Source organism: Leptonychotes weddellii, chromosome 2, assembly GCF_054177405.1.
Source record: "Leptonychotes weddellii isolate Sample4059 chromosome 2, ASM5417740v2, whole genome shotgun sequence".
Classification (NCBI taxonomy): Eukaryota; Metazoa; Chordata; class Mammalia; order Carnivora; family Phocidae; genus Leptonychotes; species Leptonychotes weddellii.
In genome coordinates this window covers 117,881,961-117,895,030 of record NC_138370.1, presented here as the reverse complement: position 1 = coordinate 117,895,030, position 13,070 = coordinate 117,881,961, and the positions used below count along the sequence as shown (strand labels likewise).

Sequence of the window (13,070 nt, the reverse complement as noted above, 5' to 3'; positions counted from 1 at the left end):
GAAAGCCAAATGCCTAAGTTATGTACACACATATACCCAAAATATTTCTCTTCTGAATAAAATACATAATGTACGATATTGTATGTCATTCTGACATCATCTCTTTGTAGGAAACATGGGTAAAGGAAATTACTGCTAATCATAAACATTACCAGTGGGCATTTCTTAAATATTCACCTCTCTGTTCAGGCTAATATACTCAATGTCACTGACCCAACCTTCCACTACAAAAGCTGGAAAAAACCAGAGGGCCCCAAATTAATGTATAAAAATTTGACTCACATGTAACTTTTCAGTAACACTACTGTAGTGTGCGGGCAGACAGACCTCCTGAGGGATCTGTCACACAATCTAAAACATACAGGGATCTTTAGATAACCAAACAAAATTAAACTATGGCCATAAACTATGGTCATAAAGTCAGTCAATCCAATCGCCAGCTCTTTAAACAAAGAGCTAACAAGTCCAGCATTCAGAATAAAACAGAGGTCTCAATTCATCTCTATCAACTTAGTGTCCTCACATCAAGTGGGAGCACCAGGCCATCACAACTTCCTTAACAATGAAGGTAAAACTTGTGAGCCAAAGAGAGCTCCCACAGCTGTATTTCACTTGGATTATAAAGCTTACATACTGCATAATATTCTGTAACTTTAGTCTCCAAATTCATGAAATGGATTGGGGAGGGGGGGAATAACAAGGATATAAAATATGACTGACAGTATCTCAATTGTTATTTGCCAAACGGCAGGGGCAAACGGGTCACTCTATGGATGACAGAGCCATAAAAGAAAAAGAAAATATTTTTAATTGTTACAAAACTGGTCCATATGCTCAAAAAATGTGAGCATCCATACCCCAACAAGTTATAGACTATGATCTAAGACACAGAGCTTAATTGGAGGAAAAAATGCCTATGCTCTGCCTCTCTAAAGAAACATACAACCCTATAACCCGAACATCATCACACCAACACCCACTACAGTGGATGTTTTTAAATATTAAGTCAGGAAATCATGATAAGTGCTAGCGGTTCCTCTAGGCCTCAGCAGCAGCCTTAGGTATAAGAGCAAACTCGAGCCCTCTTAACACTCATAGAATAACGTTGATGTCATTACGAGGCCACTGATTCTTTGCACTCTGGACTAGTCATTCCTTGATCCACAACGCAATTCCTCCCCTCCCCATCACCCCCCTAAATAAAAGAGATCTCAGTGCAGAGAAGCCCTCGGATACCCCCTTCTCCTCTACCTCCAGCGGCTGCTGCTTTCTCCTCCCTCCGGCTCCGAGGTGGGGGCTCCAGAAGGTCCCGGGCAATTCCGAGCCCGGGCGGTGCTTGTTTTGCCTGTGCACGGTAGCTCCGGCCAGCCGCTTCCTTTCCCAGTTTGCCCGAACTGGAGCGCTACAGGGAACCGGGGGGCCGGGGAGGGAGCCCGGGTGGAGACGCCGCCGCTGCCGCCGCCGCTGCCGCCGCCTCTGGTATGTCAGGGGCCGGGATTGTATTTCGAAAGATCCGCCATTTTCACCTCGTCATCACCATCACAGCTCAGCAGCTTCCCCGACAGCCCGAGCCCGGGCCGCCGCCGCCGCCGCCGCCGCCAGTAACCTCCCCCTTCCTCCTCCTCCCCTCCTCGGCCCTCCCCTCCGGAGAGGCGCACACCCACATATCCGGGGAAACCTCCCGCCCGCCCCGCCAACCTTCAAATGCACAGGGAGATACAAACGCACACACAGCCCACGCCGAGACCTTTCACCCCACAGCGAAAAATGGTGCTTCTGCGGGCCCGGCAGCTACGCGAAGGGATGTCTCTCTACCTGCCGAGTCCCAAGTCCGGCATATTTTTGTTTTGAAGAGCAAAAGCCACACGGAAGGCGGCATAAGGACAATAAAGAACCCAAACTCTTTCATTTTCAGAAAAGCAACTTGAGACGGATGATGGAATGCGTTTTATTCACTCTGCTCATTTCAGATACTAAAAACATGATAAAGACCTTTAATGTCATTCACCAACTGACGTTTTCCTCTACTGTCAGCACTACTTTGACAGAACGACCCATTTCCATATGCATGTCTGATCTGACACATTTGTAAATTACAGGCACTGATCCTCATGCTGATGATGTGGTCAAAACTAGATGTGGTCTAGTTTTAAAAATAAAGTTCTGAACTATTTTCCCTCTCTACTTGATTTCATCTGATCATTTCTGTCCGTGAACACTGTGACTTCCAATTTGTCATTGGTTTAAGATGTCAAAGCCCAACGAGGTTTAAAATGTATTGATCCTACTCATGAATGAACAATTTCTAAAATACAGAAAATATACCTCTAAACTAAAATTATTTGCCAAATGTTTTTAAGATCTGTCACCAAATGAAAAAAAAATCTACCACAGATATATTTAATACAGACAAAATAAATAGCTTGCTTTAGAACAAGATCTCAGTTACCCATCTTTCCCACCAGCTACTCTCATTATGCGGTTTAATAACTAAAAAAGAACATAAGCATTTCTTTAATCATCTAAGAAATAACACAAAACCACAAGCTTCAAGGCTTGCGACAAGACCAGAATTAAAAAACAAAAACAAAAAACCAAATTGGTTATCTTTGTTAATTTCAGAAAGCTTTGGTAATCGCGCATTCAAAAGCTGAATTCTAAACCCACCACTGAACTACAGTATAAAATCTTAAAGACCTACCTGCAATGATCAAATTGAATTTCAAGGTTGAGAACAGGGCCACTCTACTGTCTTTTTTAAAAGTTAGTCTAAGAAGGGTGAGGTGGAAGTTGAAAAAGCCATTTCATTTCCTTACCTTTCTTGAATGACAACTCCATATAAAAGCCAGTACATTCAGGCTTTAAACAAGTGCTATCTACCACCCAGCCCAATCGCTCTTTATCTATGCAGCCTGCTCGAGCTTGAGAGTCTCCAGTCTTCCCAGTTTCTTCATGTTTAAACTTTATTTTTCCTCCGCCAGCCCCATCCATCCGCACTCTGCTTGGTGTTTACCGTTGCTTGGCCAAGCTAAGTCCCGGCCCGCTCCCTTTCCCCGTGCACCTCGGGGACATTATGACATTTAGATGGTGGGCTTCGCGAGGAAAACGGACATACACGGAGAGATCATACAAAGGGGCGTAGGAAGAACGGGGCGGCCGGCAGCAAGGAAAGGAGGGGCTGGTACAAAATGACACAGCAGCAAAACCGGTTCCCAGAAACCCAGGGCGGACACAGTCGGCTTCTCCGGCCACGCAAGGTGCGTGTCAACAGCCGCCGGAACCCTTCCTCCCGACTGCCGGGAAGGGCGGGCGGCCGGCCCAGCGCCGGCCCTACCGGGTGACAGCCGCCCTCCCGGGTGCCGGCGGGAAGAGGCCGAGCGCGGAGGATCCTCCCGCCCCTTGCGGCCCAAGGCAGGCGCGGCAGCCCCCAGCCCGCAGGTTCCCGCTCTCCGCCACGATCCACCAGCCCGGGCTCCCAGAGGGGGCGGTCCGGCGCCCTCCGCCCGCTCCACCACCCGCAGCGGGGGCCGGTGTCCCCTTCCCGCCCTCCCGCCCAGATGTCCCCACCCCCGGGCTGACACTCACCAAAGCCGGCGGCGCCGCCGCCTGCTCCTCGCGCCGCGCTCCCTAGGCTCCCAGCAGCAGCGGCGGCGGCGGCGCCTCCGAGACACAGACCCGGGTTTGTTCAAAATCACGCGCCCAGCGCCATTCCACCGCCGCATCCCATAATACGCTGGGCCCTCCCCGCCCGCGCGCCCCTGTCCGCCCGCCCCTCTCCTCCACCGGCCCCGCCTTCCCGGCTGGCTTCCTTCGCCCCGCCCCTTCCGCGGCGCCTTGTCCCTCCCCTTGGCAACCCGAGCCTCGCGTCATTCCGCAGGGCGCGGGAGTACGCTCCAGCCCCACGTGACTCTTAGTGGGCGCTCCGTCAAAGCCTTCGCAGGGAAAGTTCCGTACGGCTGAAGCTGGGAGGGGGTAAGCTGGGTTGCGCCTGCAGTTGAGAGTGCCTCATCTTCTAGCTTTCCTAGTTAGGAAGTTAGTGCTGAAGGTGCGACTTCCAGCCAACTGCCACTGGTTGATGTGCTTGGCTAAATCAATATTCACAAACGCCCTCTTTGTTTTTAGGCATTGATTTTTCAGGAATCGCTAAAAAGTCCTTGGGAGACCACGCAGAGTTAAACTTACTTTGAAAGGGACTTTTTGCAATGTGTGGCTAAGACTAACACAATCAAAATTATTTGCATTTAGTCACCTTTTCCTTCTTTTGTTTTCGTCGATGCCCTTTATTATAAAATAAGAAAAGATAGCTAAATGTGGAGTCAGATCAACAGGCACTCAGTTAATAACTGCAGTGTGAGACAAGAACTACACAGACGAAACAAAAAATACGAAAGAGGGCAATGTCAAATGGTGTAGTACAGTCTATAATTGCCAACGGAGCACGGAGGACATACAAGTCAACGTCAGAGACTGGCAGCGACCATAACGGCCCAGGTGAGACTTACGTTGTAGTGGAAGCAGTTGCTTTGGAATCAAGCAGTCCTGGTTTTGAATTCTGGCACCTCACACATTAGTGTATAGCAATTTATCAGGTTCCTTTTCCCATCTACAAAGTAAAAATCCCAGGATTTTGAGGGTTAAATGAAGTGAGAGGTGTCAAGCAGCTACACAGTTCCCACCTCAAATGTTAATTCTGTTCTGCAAAAATCAACACCACCCGTATCTCCCTTGGCAAACTCAATGGCAAAGCAAGTGGCATGAAATTAGAAAAGGCTCGGAAGCCAGAGGGTCTGTGGCCTGTGCAAGGAAAGGGAGAAAATTGAAAGATACACAGACTTGGTTGGGGATCAGTAGATTAGTCACTCCAGTTTATGAGGAGCCTTGAGAGCTAGTGGACACCTCTAGTACTGTGGACACCTCTAGAAGGAAGAAGGGAGTTGAGATGGGGTATCAAACCCTGGCTGGATTCTAGGGAAACTATCCCCAAAAGGGAGAAGATTTCTCAGTTTATTCCATAAGGCTAGCATAATCCTAATATCAAAACCCAAGACAATACCCAAAGAAAGAGAGGAATTCTTCTGTTCTCACTATGACTTTGTTGCAAAGAAAACTGAGTACTAAAGTATCAAAAACAGTGGTGTGGTAATAAAAAGAATTCGTACCATGACAAAGTATGGTTTATTCCAAGAATGGTGGTTTAACACTAAGAAATCCCAGGTAATTTATTAAAGGAGAAAAGCCAAATGATACTCTCTAGGGATGCACTGTATAACATTCAACAGCCATTTCTGGAATTTAAAAATACATAGTAAACCAGAAATAAAAGAACATTCTTTAAATGGATCAAGATAATCATCAGAAAACAACAGTAACTTCATACCTTAGAGTGAAATGAGGGAAGCATTTACATTAAAGTCAGGGACCTGACAAGGATGGAGGGCTATAGCAGCTATTATTTAACGTTTTCTAGGGTGTCCTAGCTAAATGTAATTAAATAAGGAAAAAATAGAGGTTTGAATACTGGACAGAAGAGACAAATGGTTCTTATTAAAAATAATCATACAGGGACACCTGCGTGGCTCAATCAGTTAAGCGTCTGCCTTCGGCTCAGGTCATGATCCCAGGGTCCTGGGATGGAGCCCCTGTTTGGTTCCCTCTCCCTGCTCAGCAGGGAATCTGCTCCTCCCTCTCCCTCTGCCCCTCTCCCCTGCTCCTGCTCTCTCTCAAATAAATAAATAAATAAAATCTTAAAAAACAATAATCACAAAGAGGGGCACCTGGTTGGCTCAGTTGATTAAGCATCTGACTCTCAATTTTGGCTCAGGTCATGATCTCAGGGTTGTGAGACTGAGCCCCGCCTCAGGCTTCCTGCTGGGCGTGGATCCTGCTTAAGATTCTCTCTCTCCCTCTCCCTCTCCTTCTACCTCCCCACCCACCTCTCCCTCTCTAAAAATAAATAAATAAATAAATCACAAAGAGCGCAGTGTTGGGGTTAATTGCTTAGCCTCTGGAGCCAGACTACCTGGGTCCAAATCCTGGCCCTGCCACTTAGTAACTGCATGATCTTGGGCAAGTTACTTTCCACCTCTGTCTCAATTTCTTTATCTGTAAATTGGGCACAGTGTAGACATCATAAGGTTGTTGTGACGATTACTGAGAAAATATACATAAAACAGTTTGAACAGTGCCTGGCATTTGGTATATGCTCAGTGACCAAAACCCATTAATAATCAAAGCTATAATACAGAGTAAAATATAACCTAATTTTTACCTTTTCAAAGAAAACATTTTAGCTCCTAAGAGTCACTGTTACTCAAACATTTCTATTTCAAAAAAGAATTTTTGCTTTATATTTGCCTGAACGCTTTTACAGATAAACTAAAAACATTTATTCAGTAAGTATTTGTTGATCGTCTACTGGATCCCAAGCACTGTGAAAGGCACTGGGAATAACATAGCAAACAAGATGAAGCAGCTCTATCCAGTGGAACTTTCCCCAATGGTGGAACTGTTCTATATTCACACTATCTGATACAGTAGACATAGCTCACATGTGGCTATCAAACCACTGAAATGTGGCTACTGCAGCTAAGAAACTGACTTTTTCATTTTATTTAATTATCCTTAATTTAAATTTAAATAGCCGTGTGTGGCTGATGACTATATACTGAACAGCACAGTGCTACAGGAAATGACAGACAACAAACAGGTAGAAAAATTAGAGCTTTCTAAATAAATAAAGGAGGTTTCTGAGGAAAATATCAGTACAGAAAATGAAAAGATAGAGGTATAGGGGCACCTGGCTGGCTCAGTTGATAGAGCACATGACTCTTAATCTCAGGGCCGTTAGGTCAAGCCCCATGTTAGGCATGGATCCTACTTAAGATTAAAAAAAAAGTTTTTAATTAACAAAAAAGATAGTGGTATAGAAGTATGAGTTGGGTAGAATTATCAGTAGACAAAATGAAATGTATTATGGGGTACCTATTATGTTCCAGGTATACTGTTACGTACAAACTATACAGTAGTTAATAAAATTTTCTTAAAATAGCTTAGTATCCAAAAGATTACCCAGAGGTTCATGAGTCCATTTGTCCTAAGTCCAGATGTCTCTGTATAATTTATACATCTATGTAAGTGTAATTATCACCATATTCTTTTCCATTATCACATAACTCTTTTATAACAGATCTATAATCCCTTATCAACAACTTCAAAATCCAAAATTTTTGAAAACTAAAGGGTTTCATGAAGCTTATGACAAACTCAGCAGACAAACCTGGCCTGCCTAAACTCACTGGGTATTCTTAAAGTGGATGCATTTTATTATATGTCAATTATACTCCATTAAAGTTGTTGTTTTTTTTTTGAAGATTTTTTATTTATGGGGGGGGAGACAGCATAAGCAGGGGGAGCAGCAGAGGCAGAGGAAGAAGCAGGCTCCCCGCTGAGCAGGGAGCCCGATGGGGGGCTCGGTCCCAAGACCCTGGGATCATGACCTGAGCCAAAGGCAGACACTTAACCGACTGAGCCACCCAGGTGCCCCAAAGTTGGTTTTAAAAGAAAAAAGTTTTTAAAATTATTTATCCTCAATTCCAAAATACATTGACACTCAGTGGTTTCTAATAAGGGAATGTAGATCAGTATCATTTTGAACATACCCTAAATTTTTTCACATACGGTACATGATGTAATTAATAATGTCAAACCACCTGAAAATTAAAATCAACCACTAAAGTCATCTGCTGATGGTAGACAGAGTTCATTATTTTTCCTCTTGGCAACAAGATTTATTTGCCTCTATAATAGTTATTTTTGTTTTTGTAATTAAAAGGATAGAAGTGGGGCGCCTGGGTGGCTCAGTCATTAAGCGTCTGCCTTCGGCTTAGGTCATGATCCCAGGGTCCTGGGATCGAGCCCCGCATCGGGCTCCCTGCTCAGCGGGAAGTCTGCTTCTCCCTCTCCCACTCCCCCTGCTTGTGTTCCCTCTCTCGCTGTGTCTCTCTCTGTCAAATAAATAAAATCTTTAAAAAAAATTAAAAAAAATAAAAGGATAGAAGTAGGGGTGCCTGGGTGGCTCAGTCGGGTCATCCCACTCTTGATTTAGGCTCAGGTCATGGTCTCAGGGTGGTAGGATCGAGCCCCTCCGGTGCTGCGCTCTACAGGGAGTCTGCTTGAGATTATCTCCTTCTCCCTCTGCCCCTCCCCTCACTCACATGAGCTGACATGCTCTCAAGCTCGCTCTCTGAAATAAATAAATAAATCTTTACCAAAAAAAAAAAGGATAGAAGTAGAGGATTCTCTGTAATGCTCTGATCCACAGTGTCCTGCCTCCCCCTGCCCATCTGTGGTTTCACTTTCCGAGGTTCCAGTTACCTGCAGTCAACTCTGGTCCAGAAGCAGATCCTCCTTGACATGTCATCAGAAGGTCAGTAGTAGCTTAACCCTAACACTAAATCACAATGCCTACATCACTCACCTCACTTTATCTTATCACGTAGGCATTTTATCATCTCACATCATCACAAGAAGGTGAGTACAGTGCAGTATTTTGAGAGACCACATTCATATAACTTCATATATATTATAGTACATTGCTATAATTGTTCTATCTTACTAGTTGTTGTTATTCTCTTACTGTGACTAATTTATAAATTAAACTTTATCATAGGTACGTATGTACAGGAAAAAGCATAGAATGTAGAGGGTTCAGTACTATCTGCAGTTTCAGGCATCCACTAGAGGGATTAAACATACTCCCTGTGGATAAGTGAGGATTTGTCTTGCTAGGGTGTAACCATCCCTATAGTTAGGAGTGGACTTTACCCTTGAAGGAAGTGAGTATTTGCAATGTCAGTCATCCTGAAAAAAGGCACATCTTGAGACAGGATATGGGAACTTGAAAGAAGGGCTCACACAGAGAGGGAAGTGCTTCCCCTCTCTTGGCCTTGCTCATTTGTACCTGGACCCAGAGTTTAATGTGTTTGAAGGAATGTGCTCATTTGGGACGCCTGGGTGGCTCAGTTGGTTAAGCATCTGCCTTCGGCTCAGGTCATGATCCCAGCGTCCTGGGATCGAGTCCCACATCGGGCTCCTTGCTCAGTGGAGAGCCTGCTTCTCCCTCTACCTGCCGCTCCCCCTGCTTGTGCTCTCTCTCTCTCTCTGATAAATTAAAAAAAAAAAAAATCTTAAAAAGAAAAAAGGAATGTGCTCATCTTCCACCTAACAGAAGACTTCTGCCTCTAGAGAGACTAGAAATGAGGTAAAGCTTTTTTTTTCCCTTTTAATTACAAAACACCTTCCCTAGAAAAGAACCAGTGATGTAAACTCCCCTTATCTTTGTGGTTTCCATGGGGTTCCATGAGCATGCAAGCCCATACTCAATCTTTAACAATTTATTTAAACATTTAGCAGAATTCTTTGCTGTTTGAATGGCTACTTCATTTTCCTTCATATGCTATGCCACAGATGACCCTGGGCTTGCCTCTCACCTGTGTTTACAAGCAGCTTGTCTTTCCTTGGATTCAGGCTAGTCAGCTGTCCTGTGACCTCAGCTCTCTGATTGGCTCAATAAAAGTTATGATTTTGTAGCTTGCCTAGCTTATTGTTGTGACGGTGGAAACAATGCTCTTTTCAGCCTTCTGTACTAGGCAGAAGCTGTAAGTCCTCCAGATATTATTTTGTTAAGAGGGTCTGGGGTATCTATTGTTGGACCATAGTGCTCATCACAATTTCTACCCAAGATAGTCCCATCACAATTTTTACCCAAGATAGTCCTTTTTTTTTTTTTTTAAGATTTTATTTGTTTGTCAGAGAGAGCACAAGCAGGGGGAGCAGCAGGAGAGGGAGAAGCAGACTCCCTGCTGAGCAAGGAGCCCTACCCAGGACTCGATCCCAGGACCCTGGGATCATGACCTGAGTCGAAGGCAGACGCTTAACCGACTAAGCCACCCAGGTGTCCCTCTACTTACTCTCTTAACCCATCCCTTCCTACTTGTCTTTCTAGGTCTCAGAGCTCTTGCTTTACAACCCAGATTTCACTATTTGCTTCTGGTTGTTCCCATAGTTGGTGGCAGATTTGGACCATCTTCTCTACCTCACTAACATTAGTTCCTACTCAACCTTTGGATTTGTATGTTCCTTGATTTTAATGCCAACTCCAGAGAAGGGAAATTTAGATGGAAACAATATTCAATGATGCTGGGATTTTCTAGGTCTATTTATTTACTCAACTATGTTCTTTACTCAGTGTAACAAATATTTTTGATTGCTTACTAAATACAAGGCACAAAGTTTTGGGTACCAGCCAGTTTATAAAAATGAATCAGGCTATCACATATCTTTCACCCTTCTCTCCCACTTCCAATTCAACTATATGACCCAAATTGAAACATGAATACTTGGGAATGAGCAGACAGACACAGTGGGCACTAGATGACATGAATGAAGCCTCAAGTTATAGTGAGTCTAGAGATAGAGAGAAAGGGAAAAGCATCAGAACATACTGGATAATGGAGAGAGTATAGTCTGAGAAGATCCATGGTCCTTCAAGTGGGAGTATAGTACCTGCCTGGCACTGTTCTTAAGAGGACCTTCTGAGACACACAAATGCCAACAGACACATGAAAAGATGCTCAACATCACTAATCACCGGGGAAATGCAAATCAAAACCACAGTGAGATACCACCTTATACCTGTCAAGATGGCTAAAATCAAAAAGACAAGAAATACCAAGTGTTGGTGAGGATGTGGAGAAAAAGGAACCCTCATGCATTGCTGATGGGAATGCAAATTGGTGCAGCCACTGTGGAAAATAATACAGACGTTCCTCAAAAAATTAAAAATATAATTACCATATGATCTAGTAATTCCATTACTGGGTATTTACCCAAAGAAAACAAAAATGCTAATTCAAAAAGACAAATGGACCTCTATGTTTATTGCAGCATTACTTAAAATAGATAACATATGGAAGCAGCCCAAGTGTTCATTGATAGATGAATGAATAAAGATGTGGAATATATATATATATATGCAATGGAATCTTACTCAGCCATAAAAAAGAATGAGATCTTGCCATTTGCAACAACATGGATGGACCTAGGAGGGTATAATGCTAAGTGAAAGAAGTCAGACAGAGAAAGACAAACAGCATATGACTTCACTCATGTGGAATTTAAGAAACAAAACAAAGAAAAAAGAGACAAACAAAACAGACTTAAATACAGAGAACAACCTGGTGGTTGCTAGAGGGGAGGTAGGTGGTGGGATGGGTGAAATAGGTGATGGAGTACACTTACCATGATGAGCACCGAGTAATGTGTAGAATTGTCGAATCACTGTATTGTATACCTGAATCTAATATAACGCCATATTTATACTTCAATTAAAAATATAACAAAATGAGGGACACCTGAGTGGCTGAGTCAGTTAAGCATCTGCCTTCGGCTCAGGTCATGATCCCAGGGTCCTGGGATTGAGTCCCACATCGGGCTCCTTGCTCAGCAAGGAGCCTGCTTCTCCCTCTGCCTGCCTCTGTCTCTCTCTCTCTGATAAATAAATAAAATCTTAAAAAAAAAAAAAAAAGAGATAAATTGTCAAAAAAAAAAAGAAAGAAAAAGGACTTGCTGGTCATCCTGACAAAGAGGAGCTTTAAGGAAACAGAACAGTTGCACTGAAACTTCTCTTCCTTTGAAGCTGACAGACCACCAGCTTTTGAAAGTGCTAAAGAAGACAGAAGACTTCTGAAACCATAAATATATAAATACATAAATAAAAGCCCTTAAGAAGACTAAATTCAATACACACACAAGACTATTGAACAAAAAGCATTTTATTCTCTTTTTAAATTGAGATTTTACATGCAATAAAATGCACAGATCTTAAGTATACAGTATGATGAATTTTTTTTTGATAAATCTATACCATACCACCCATGTAACCCACACCTCTGTAAACATATAGAATATTTTCATCACCTCCTGCTACTTCCCAGTAAATTACCATCCTTCCCCATTTCCCCCCTCCCTAAATAATTTCTGATTTTCTGTCACCATAGATTAGTTTTGTTTGACTTAGAATTAGAATCTTAGATTCATGTAGATAGAATCTTATTATATGTACTTTTTAATGTCTGATTTCTTTCACTCAGTATAATGTTTCGAGATTCATTCATATTCCTGCATATATCTGTAGTTTTTTTTTTCCTTTTTAATGCTGAGTAGTATTCTATTGAATACTTATGCCACAGTTTCTCTATTCGCTTTCCTTATAATGGACATTTGGGTTGTTTTCATTTGAGGCTATTATAAATAAAGCAGCTATAAGATTTTTACACAAGTAAATAAATGGAAAGCATGATTTTAAAAACACAACACTGATGATACATTGAAGGAGAATGATTGAATCCTGCTAAGTGGCCTGAAAAGTGGAAAAGATAGCTCAAAACACAGAGCAAAAAAATATAAAGAGAGAAATTATGATGAAAAGGCACATCACTTTGAAGATACTTCCAAAAGACCTGATATGTGACTTTTGGAGTTTTGGAAAGAGAGAAAGGAACAGAAAAAAGAGAGGTAATAATTAAATAATAACAGAAAATTTCCCTGACCTAAAGATAGACATGCATCTGCAAGTGAAAGGGGTCACTGAGTTCCAGGTAATATCAGTGAGAAAAGACACACTTAGGCATATGTGAGGGAAATTCCTATAAAGAGAAGATCTTCAAAAACTTTCAGGTGGAGGGGCGCCTGGGTGGCTCAGTCGTTAAGCATCTGCCTTCGGCTTGGGTCATGATCCTGGGATCCTGGGATCCTGGGATCGAGCCCCACATCGGGCTCCCTTCTCCGCGGGAAGTCTGCTTCCCCTCTCCCACTCCCCCTGCTGTGTTCCCTCTCTCGCTGTGTCTCTCTCTGTCAAATAAATAAATAAAATCTTAAACAAAACCAAACTTTCAGGAGGAAAGAATAAGTTACTTACAAAAAGACGAAAAACCAGAAGAACAAAGGAGACTGTCGGGGTGGGAGAGGAGGGGTGAGGAGAAAGAGAAGGAGGAGGAAGAAGAAGAAGAAAA

The 13,070-nt window shown here is 43.1% G+C and overlaps 1 protein-coding gene across 4 annotated transcripts in view; it reads right to left on the bottom strand.

The window, feature by feature from the left end:
* LIN54 (lin-54 DREAM MuvB core complex component) overlaps positions 1-3,732 on the bottom strand; it is a 63,292-nt gene extending 59,560 nt beyond the window's left edge. The window contains exon 1 of one of the 4 annotated variants that reach the window (XM_081812240.1): positions 3,586-3,732. The gene's annotated coding sequence lies outside the window, so the exon portion shown is untranslated. Of the gene's footprint in view, positions 1-1,251; positions 1,683-3,585 lie in introns of those variants that run through there. The other 3 variants (XM_081812244.1, XM_081812241.1, XM_081812245.1) reach the window with 3 other exon arrangements.
* Between the last annotated feature and the right edge of the window lie 9,338 nt (positions 3,733-13,070).